The 8416-nt window shown below is 39.5% G+C and overlaps 1 pseudogene; it reads right to left on the bottom strand.

Moving 5' to 3' along the window:
- Window positions 1–689: 689 nt before the first annotated feature.
- On the bottom strand, window positions 690–5297 carry LOC149182374 (signal recognition particle subunit SRP54 2 pseudogene; annotated as a pseudogene).
- Between the last annotated feature and the right edge of the window lie 3119 nt (window positions 5298–8416).

An 8416-nucleotide genomic window follows, 5' to 3' on the forward strand; every position in this document is an offset into this window, starting at 1 on the left:
CAAAAAAGTATTTTTTTTCTCTCAATTTTGTTTAAAATTTAACAAAGATGTGTAGTGTACCCCAAAGTAAAATTTGAAAATGTTGGCTCCATTTTATATATATAAAAAATACAACTTAAACTATATATATATATATATATCAAGCTTCAAGAAGGATCAAATATATAAAGATGCAATTTTTTAATTCATGTTTTACACTTTAAAAGAGGTTTGCATTTCAAGAGATTTAATCTGTTTCAACTCTTACAAGATCTATAGTTAAGATAAATATGTACAATTTTTTAATTCATGTTTTACACTTTAAAAGAGGTTTGCATTTCAAGAGATTTAATCCGTCTCAACTCTTGCAAGATCCATAATTAAGATAGATAAGTGCAATTTTTTAATTAATGTTTTACACTTAAAAGAAGCTTACACTTCAAGAGATTTAATCCGTCTCAACTCTTACAAAATCCATAACTAAGATAAATCTATAATTTTTGATAAATCAAACTATGCAAATCCAAAATTTGATAAATTCCGAACTTCATCACTGAAAAGTTACATCCTAATAAAAAGTTACATTCTAATAGAAATTCTTGATATCTACATAAAAGCTAACTTCATCAATGAAAGGTCATATTCAAATATAAGTTCTTGAAGAGCTATGTACATGAAAGAAAAAATAACTATATACATGAGACCTAGTGTCAACCGAACATGCCTCCTATGCCTTTGGAACCCATCTACTTTATTAAGTTCCGCAACCCTCCCATGCCACCAATCTGCTTCACCATTTGGGGTGGAAGAGCCTTTCTCATCTATTGAGCATTCATATTCTTGGACAAGCCACTCATCTTACCACCCTCGGGAATCTTAAGGCCCTTCATCTTGCTCCAAACCTTAGCCAATTGTTTGTATTCTTCCAACATTTCCATCACTTCCTTAACAAGACGACCAGATCCATGAGCCACTCTCACCATTCTCGACTCAGTCATGAACTTGAGATCCAAACTATCAAGCTCTTTATTCATCATGGAATCCATCATGGTCATGAACCTTTTGATATGCACCTGGCTTTCCTTTTCCTTGCCCTTGGGCATCAGTTCCCGACTGAATCTAGGAATCATGGAAAACATCTCACCAATAGACCCCATTTGAAGAATATTTTGGAACTGCTCATACATGGTTCTCAATGTGAATTTTACCTGAGAAAATTTCTGTAAAAGATTAGATTCTCCATCCATAGGCACAACTTCCTGAATTTTATTCATGAAACTAGACCAATCTCCCATGCCTAGAATTCTCTTTAGAAATGGCTTCACATCAAAAGCCTCAAAATCCCCCATGTGTTCCCCTCTTCCAAGAAATATAATAGGGCTATTTGTTGCTACAACAGCACTAAGGGAATCTCCATCCTTGGCATGCTCATTCATTTTAGTAACAATCACAACTCCTACAGAAAAAATCTTCTTGAAAGCCTGTGTCTGATCAAATGCAGCTTGCCCAATACTGCTATCCACGACAAATATCACAAGGTCTAGATTTGTTGCTTGGGATACTTGTCTCATTTTCTCAAATAATGTACCCTCCTGCTTGTGCCTCCCACTAATATCCACAATTATGAGATCCCTATTTTCTTTCTTGAATCTCTGTACCCCTTCCACTACAATTTTTACAGGATCTTGTTCTATATAGCTTCCATATAAGGGAATGTTGACCCTAGTGGCATTCCTTTTGAGCTGATCAAAAGCACCAACCCTAGTGGCATTCTATTTGAGTTGATACTCTCACCTAGCTCCGCCAACACCATTTTTGTTGAAACTCAACCTCCTGCTGGAACGTATTTGAGATTTTCTTTTTTTGTTGAAGCAAGAGTTGTACCTTCTAATTCATTAAATCTAAAAAAAACTTACATAAATTACAACAGTCCCCAAGGAACTGTGGGCACAAGAAACACCATCCACATACAGCCTAGGGCCCCGAACCAAAGGCCTAAACACTGGGCCTCAGTCCCTCAAACAATCAAACAACTAAAATAAAGAGTTAGATCCAATGAGGCATTAGGGACCCTTCTAAAAGGAATTTGGCTCTGAGTGGGGGATACCCTCGAGCACGAAGAGCGTGCGAAAGCCAACGAATTCCACCAAGACTTGAAACCTATCTAGAAGATATTCTTCCCCTGATCAACACCCTTATCCTTGACCGTCGATCCTAAACGCCAGATCCCACAGCGGAGGATAAAATCGCTATACCTAGTAGCCCAATGATTAACCACGCCATATCCATCCTGGACCCACCAACATGCTCGCTAGTTCTTGAATGTAGATCCTCCACACCAGATCCAATGGTGGAGGATAAAATTGCTATGCCAAGAAGCCTGACGATTAACCAACATGCACGCTTGATCCTGACCATAGATCCATCTTGCATGATTCGATGGCAGAGGACCATATCGCACGGGCCTAACATACCAAACATTACCACGTGATGAGGGCGATAATTCTTTCCCGTACTATTCCATGTGGATCAAGGTGAATGGAATCGCTCCCAACTCCACAAAACTGCTTCCCGCATGAAGGGCGTGCAATGGACGATAAACCACCTCGCGAGTGGTATTACAGCAATAGAAAAAAACACGAGGGGTTTAAGGCTATTGGGAAAGCCAGAATTCCTGCCCCACTCATCATCCCATCTCTGTGGGCTCATGAACCAGTGCAAGAAGAAAATCCATATATTGAACCTACCATTCACAGACCTGAACCTGCCCAACAACTTCCAACTTAACCTTTTGTGTTCGTATTGTCGAGGATTGGGGAGGCCAACAGTGACCTGCATCCCTAGAATGTTCTTACTTCAGAAAAAGCTCTGCATAAAGAATCCACATCACCTAGACCCCCCCTCTGTATCTTTGTTACGGAACACCATTATGTCCTCATCCACCTGGTCATGACATTGCACCTTTAATCTATTCAGAGGCATCTCAGGCCAACTTAGCGCAACCCTACTTTTGGTGCAGAGCACTCCTTGATTGGCCAAGATGTCTGCCAATTTGTTTGTTGTCCGACGCACATGGTTAAAACACACGGTACGTAAGTCTCGGAGATGAAGCTGAATCCTTTGAAATACCTAGATCAGCCTCCATTGTTTTGATACTTTATCCGGCTCCGTGCCACAACTGATTCTTTTGACCGAGATTAACTTCGGAAATAACATTCTGGAGATTATCTTGCTTTAGGAATTCTAAACATTGTTCAAGAGCCATTAATTCCGCCATATTGTTAGTGGCTCTTCCCAAATGGCAATGGAAATAAAAAGGAGACTGTCGTTTTCATCCCTTAACACCCCTCCACAGCCAACAATACCCAGGTTATCTTTGGAAGCCCCATCAATGTTGTATCTCAAAAAACCCTGAGGGGGAGGATGCCAATAATCCTGCTTAGCATCAAGTTTCAAACCCTTCCTGTCCAAGCCTTGTGGAATAATCCCTTGCATACCCAACTTAAGAAGAATCTACATTTCGACTTTTGACGGTTGATTCTTAGGGTAAGTTCGCACTATGGTACTTACCGTCTCCTTAATTTGTCTTAAGATTTTCTCAAAAAGGCGTTGGGAGGAACATTTTACATTCTTAATGATTATGTTGTTCCTTTCTTTGCAGACAGTCCATATTATGAAGCTTGGTGTTAAAGCCCAGGCAGTGCCTAGAAGTTCAAAATCAGACAAGCTACTTCTCTAATTTTTTATGGTATTGATGATGCTTCCTTTGTCCCTATCTATCTGCTGGAAGATAGAGGCAAAAGTGTCCCACAACCAAGAGGTGAAAATGTAGTTATTAATAAGGTGCTCCATTGTTTCCTCTTGGGCTTCACAGAGCAGGCATCTAGAAAGGCCTAGAAAACCCCTCTTCCGAATGTTATATCCCATGTCATAATTTTCCTATGATTAACCAACCACATGAAAAGTTTAATCTTCATCCATCCTTGATGTCTCCATATGTTCTGCCAAACCTTGTCTGGTTCATTGGAATCCAGCTCAAGGAGTATGCATTTTTCCTCCTTAAGATTGAAGGTGCCTGCATTATTGTTGCCCCATCTAAGTTGATCATGCCCCCTATCACCAATATTTTCCTTTGTTCCAAAATTGAAAGAAGTGCCTCTGCTTTGGCTTTCAGTGGGCCGTCTTCCCTACAATCCAACTTCTTCCAGGTTCTCCATTTTCCTTCACTATTGGTTTGATCCCAAAAATCTTTTACCTTAAATAATCTTTGGGTATCTGTATCTTTCTTGAGGTCCAACATGTCCTCTCTTAACAGTGTAGGTTCTTGTTTCCATTTATCCTCCCAAAACAAAGCAAGATCACCATCTCTGATCTCCCAGAAACTGTTTTCTTATACTAATCCTCTATTCCCCCAGGCCTTATTCCAAATGTGTGAGCCCTTAATGATGCTAGACATCTTTATGAGATCATTATCTTGCCAAGTGCTGGCATATTTTTCTTCCCAGATGCTAGCCCACTGCGCATTTGGGTCTTTTACCCAGTGCCACTATAATTTTGCCCCTAAAACTTGACTTAGTGCTTTCGGATCATCCAATCCAAGACCCCCATATTTTTTAGGTTTACAAATCTTCTCCCAAGCTACCAAGGCCCATTTCTTTCTTTCCTCCCCCTTCCCCCAAAGAAAGTCTCTTTGAATGGTTCTTAAATGTTGTAAAACTCCTTTTGGAGCTGGAAGGGATGATAGCATGAAGACATGGATTGATTGGAGAACAGCTTTTGTGAGCACCAACCGACCAGCCAAGTTTAAAGATCTAAATGTCCATTTCCTGATTTTATCCTGCATCTCATTAATCACCGGCTCTCATATGCCCTTGTACAGAGGTTTATCAGTAAGAGGAACTCCCAAATATATGGAGGGAATAACATCCCTCTGAAAGCCTAGAATCCTAGAGATATTTTTCTGAATAGAAATATCGGTATTATTTGGATAGATTAACTTCCATACCTGAAGCCATGGCAAAGTTAGATAGGATATGTTTATACGCTAGAGCTTCTTTGACCGTGGGGATTCCCTGTAACATAGTATCATCAACAAATTGTTGATGGGTCAAAGCTTGACCATTCTTTGAAAGTTGGAGACCTTTGATATTACCAACTCCTTTCACATGCTTGATAGACCGACCCAGTCCTTCCATCATGAGTATGAAGAGAAAGGGAGAGAGCGGATCGCCCTACCTGAGGCCTTTGTAAGGAGTAAAAATCCTGGAAGGAGAACCATTAACCAGAATTGAAAAGCTGGAAGACATTACTAGGGCCATTACTCATCTTACCTAGTTATGATCAAACCCAAAAGCAATAAGGACCCTCCTTATATAGGTCCAATTCAACTTGTCATAAGCTTTGGCTAGGTCCAATTGCATAATCATACCGGCCTTCCTATTGCTTGTCAAAGAGTCCACCACCTCATGCGCTTGAATGATGTTATTAAGAATTTGTCCGCCCTCCATATAACCAGATTGCTCCACCGAAACTAGAGTAGGAAGAAGTGGTTTGAGTCTGTTAGCAACAACCTTGGATATTATCTTATAAACCACATTGCACAAGGCTATGGGTCTAAACCTGTCTGGAGTCTGAGCATTGTCCTGTTTGGGGATCAAGGAGATAAAGGAAGTGTTGAGCACCTTCAAAATAGTTCTATTCAACCTGGAATCTTCCACTACATTTAGAATATCTTGTTTAACAATATTCCAACAAGCCTTAAAGAAATCCACATTGAAACCATCAGGGCCTGGTGCTTTACCATTAGGCATTTCTTTGACAACCTCACTAACCTCCTCTTCTGTCACTGTCCTATTGAGATTGAAATTATCCTCTGTAGTAACCAGTTTAGGAATATGTCTTATTAAATCCCTGATAAAATTCTCTCTGTCGGGAATGGTTTCCTGTGCTATTCCATGAAAGTGTTGAACTAACACATCTTCAATATCCTCATGGGAATTATGAAGATGGCCGCCCTCATCCTTGATCGAAGAGATTCTTTTATGAGATTTATTTGCTATGGTATATCTGTGGAAAAATCTAGTGTTAACATGCTCCCCTTCTTTCAGCCATTGAACTCTAGATTTTTGTCTCCAAAATGTTTCCTCTTGTTTACATAAATTCTCCCAGTCTTGATGGTGTTTGGTGACTAGGTCATTTTTATCTTTATTAAATCCTTCCATGATAAGGGTTTGATTGAGATCCCTCATTTTATCTTCCACAACTTTTTTCGTTGCAAAAATATTGCCAAATTCATTCTTGTTCCAATCCTTAAGTCTAAGCTTGATGTGCTTTAGTCTTTTGTGAAGCTGGAACAATCTTGTACCTTGAATATGTAGATCTTCTGTCCACCATTTTGTAATGTTGTTGATGAAGTCTGGTTGGATGAGCCAGATATTCTCAAATCTGAAAGGTCTGTTCTTGGGGGTACCAATGCCCTGAACCTCAAGTTGAACAGGCCAATGATCCAAGCCTCCAAAGGGGAGAATTCTCACTATCTTTTCGTTGTTTGTAAGAATAACATCCTTTGAGATTATGAATCTGTCTAAATTTGAAGGTACTTGCGACTCTCCTCCTCTTTTATTGTTCCAAGTAAAGAGACCATTACTCATGTCAGTATCAACAAGCTTCAAATTGTCTATAAAATTTTGAAATGCTGAAGAGTCTCTACTTAAAGTTCCAGTACCCCCTTTTTTGTCTGAAAGTGATTTGATCATGTTGAAGTCATTACACAAGATCCATGGTACATCTACATGTCTGTCTCTAAGCTCCATTAGAGAATCAAGAAACCTGAGTTTATCATCTATTCTTTTTGGGCCATAAACATTCATGACCAGATAGGTCTCGCTATCTCCCATCGATTGTATAGCCACTGATAAATAATTTCTAGATGCCTCAGCATCTATTATGCCAATCTTTTGGGGTTCCAAAGAGTGAGTATGCCCCCTTCTATATTATCTGCTTTAACTTCTAGAAACTCAAATCTATTGAGCCATTAGTTATGGATTTCTTTTATTTTTTGAATGGAACATTTAGTTTCTTGGATAAAGATCATATCTGGAGCATCTTGTTTCATTCTGTTACTAAAAATTCTTTGTTTTCTTTTACTACCTAGACCTCTGATATTCCAAGATGTAAACTTCATTATTAAAGATTATTAAAGGAGTAGCTAGTTGTATCTTTCATCTTACCTGAATCTATCATTAGATTTCCACATTCCATCAATAACTCGTTCTGCTTTTTCCTGCCTTTTTTCTTCCCTGGGTTTCTGGGTGCTAATTCAGGTGTGTTTTTCATAGTTTTTACATCTTCATTACCCTGCCTTTCATTTTTTCTTTGTCTATCCAGCCCTTTATCTTGAATTTTCCATAGGAACAGCTACTGTACTCTATTGAACTCATCATGTGGTAATGAGTCTACCCCACTCATGGTCCCCTATTTTAAGAACCCTTCCAGATCTAGGCATTCCATGTCAAGAATCTCCTGCAGTTCTTGATCCTCCATTTCCATCTCACTCTGGGTCATTTCTAGGTCCATCTCCAGTTCTGCTTCACTCAGCATATTCTCTTTTTGTTTGTCACAATCCTGTGTTTGTGCTCTGTTTTCTTCTTTTTCCTTCTCCACTGGGCTTCCTTCCATAACCTGATATGTTTTTGTTATCTCTTCCTCTTCTTCGAGTTCATGGAACCTGTTCAGATTAGCCTATTGCCCTTTTGTTTGATGTTTCTTTGGCCCCCTCTTGCCCCCTTTTCCTCTATGTACCACTTTGTGAAAGCCTTCAGTATCTTTCATAATGGTTGCTTTACTTTTGTTCTCTATTTTACTGAGAGGGCAATCCCTAAATAGGTGCCCATGCTCATGGCACCTTCGACATCTGAAAGGAATATGTTCATAGTCTACTGTTTGCACCCATTCTTCATCAAAAACTTCCAAGATGACCTCATCCGGTAGAGCCCTAGATAGATCCATCTCCACACATATTCGTGCGAAGGAAGTGTACTTTCCTCTTTTGGTGGCCTCAGAAGCTTTGACAAAGCGGCCTAATTTGTTTCCTATGGCAGATAATGATTTCGTTTGCCAGTAATCAAGAGGTAGAGAGTAGAGTCTTACCCAGACCAGGACCAAAGTGAAATTTTCTCACCCAGGGACAAAATTCATCATCCACGGTCACATGTAGAGGCATGTTGCTGCATAGAAGTATGGCCCACCTTCAAACACCCTGTCTTTATCCTCAATATTTGTGAAGACCACAGTGAAGAAACTCTTTGACCCAAGATGTAGGTCAATGCTTCCTTTTGGTTTCTAGTTGTATTTAATCCATGTCTGTAAATCCTTTTCAGTGGGCCAAAACCCCATGAATTTACAAATGATAGCATATTTCTACATGTGGTCCCTATGC

Source organism: Pinus tabuliformis, chromosome 3_2, assembly GCF_031772625.1.
Source record: "Pinus tabuliformis cultivar Carrire ecotype Pingquan chromosome 3_2, CPIR1, whole genome shotgun sequence".
NCBI classification, from domain to species: Eukaryota; Viridiplantae; Streptophyta; class Pinopsida; order Pinales; family Pinaceae; genus Pinus; species Pinus tabuliformis.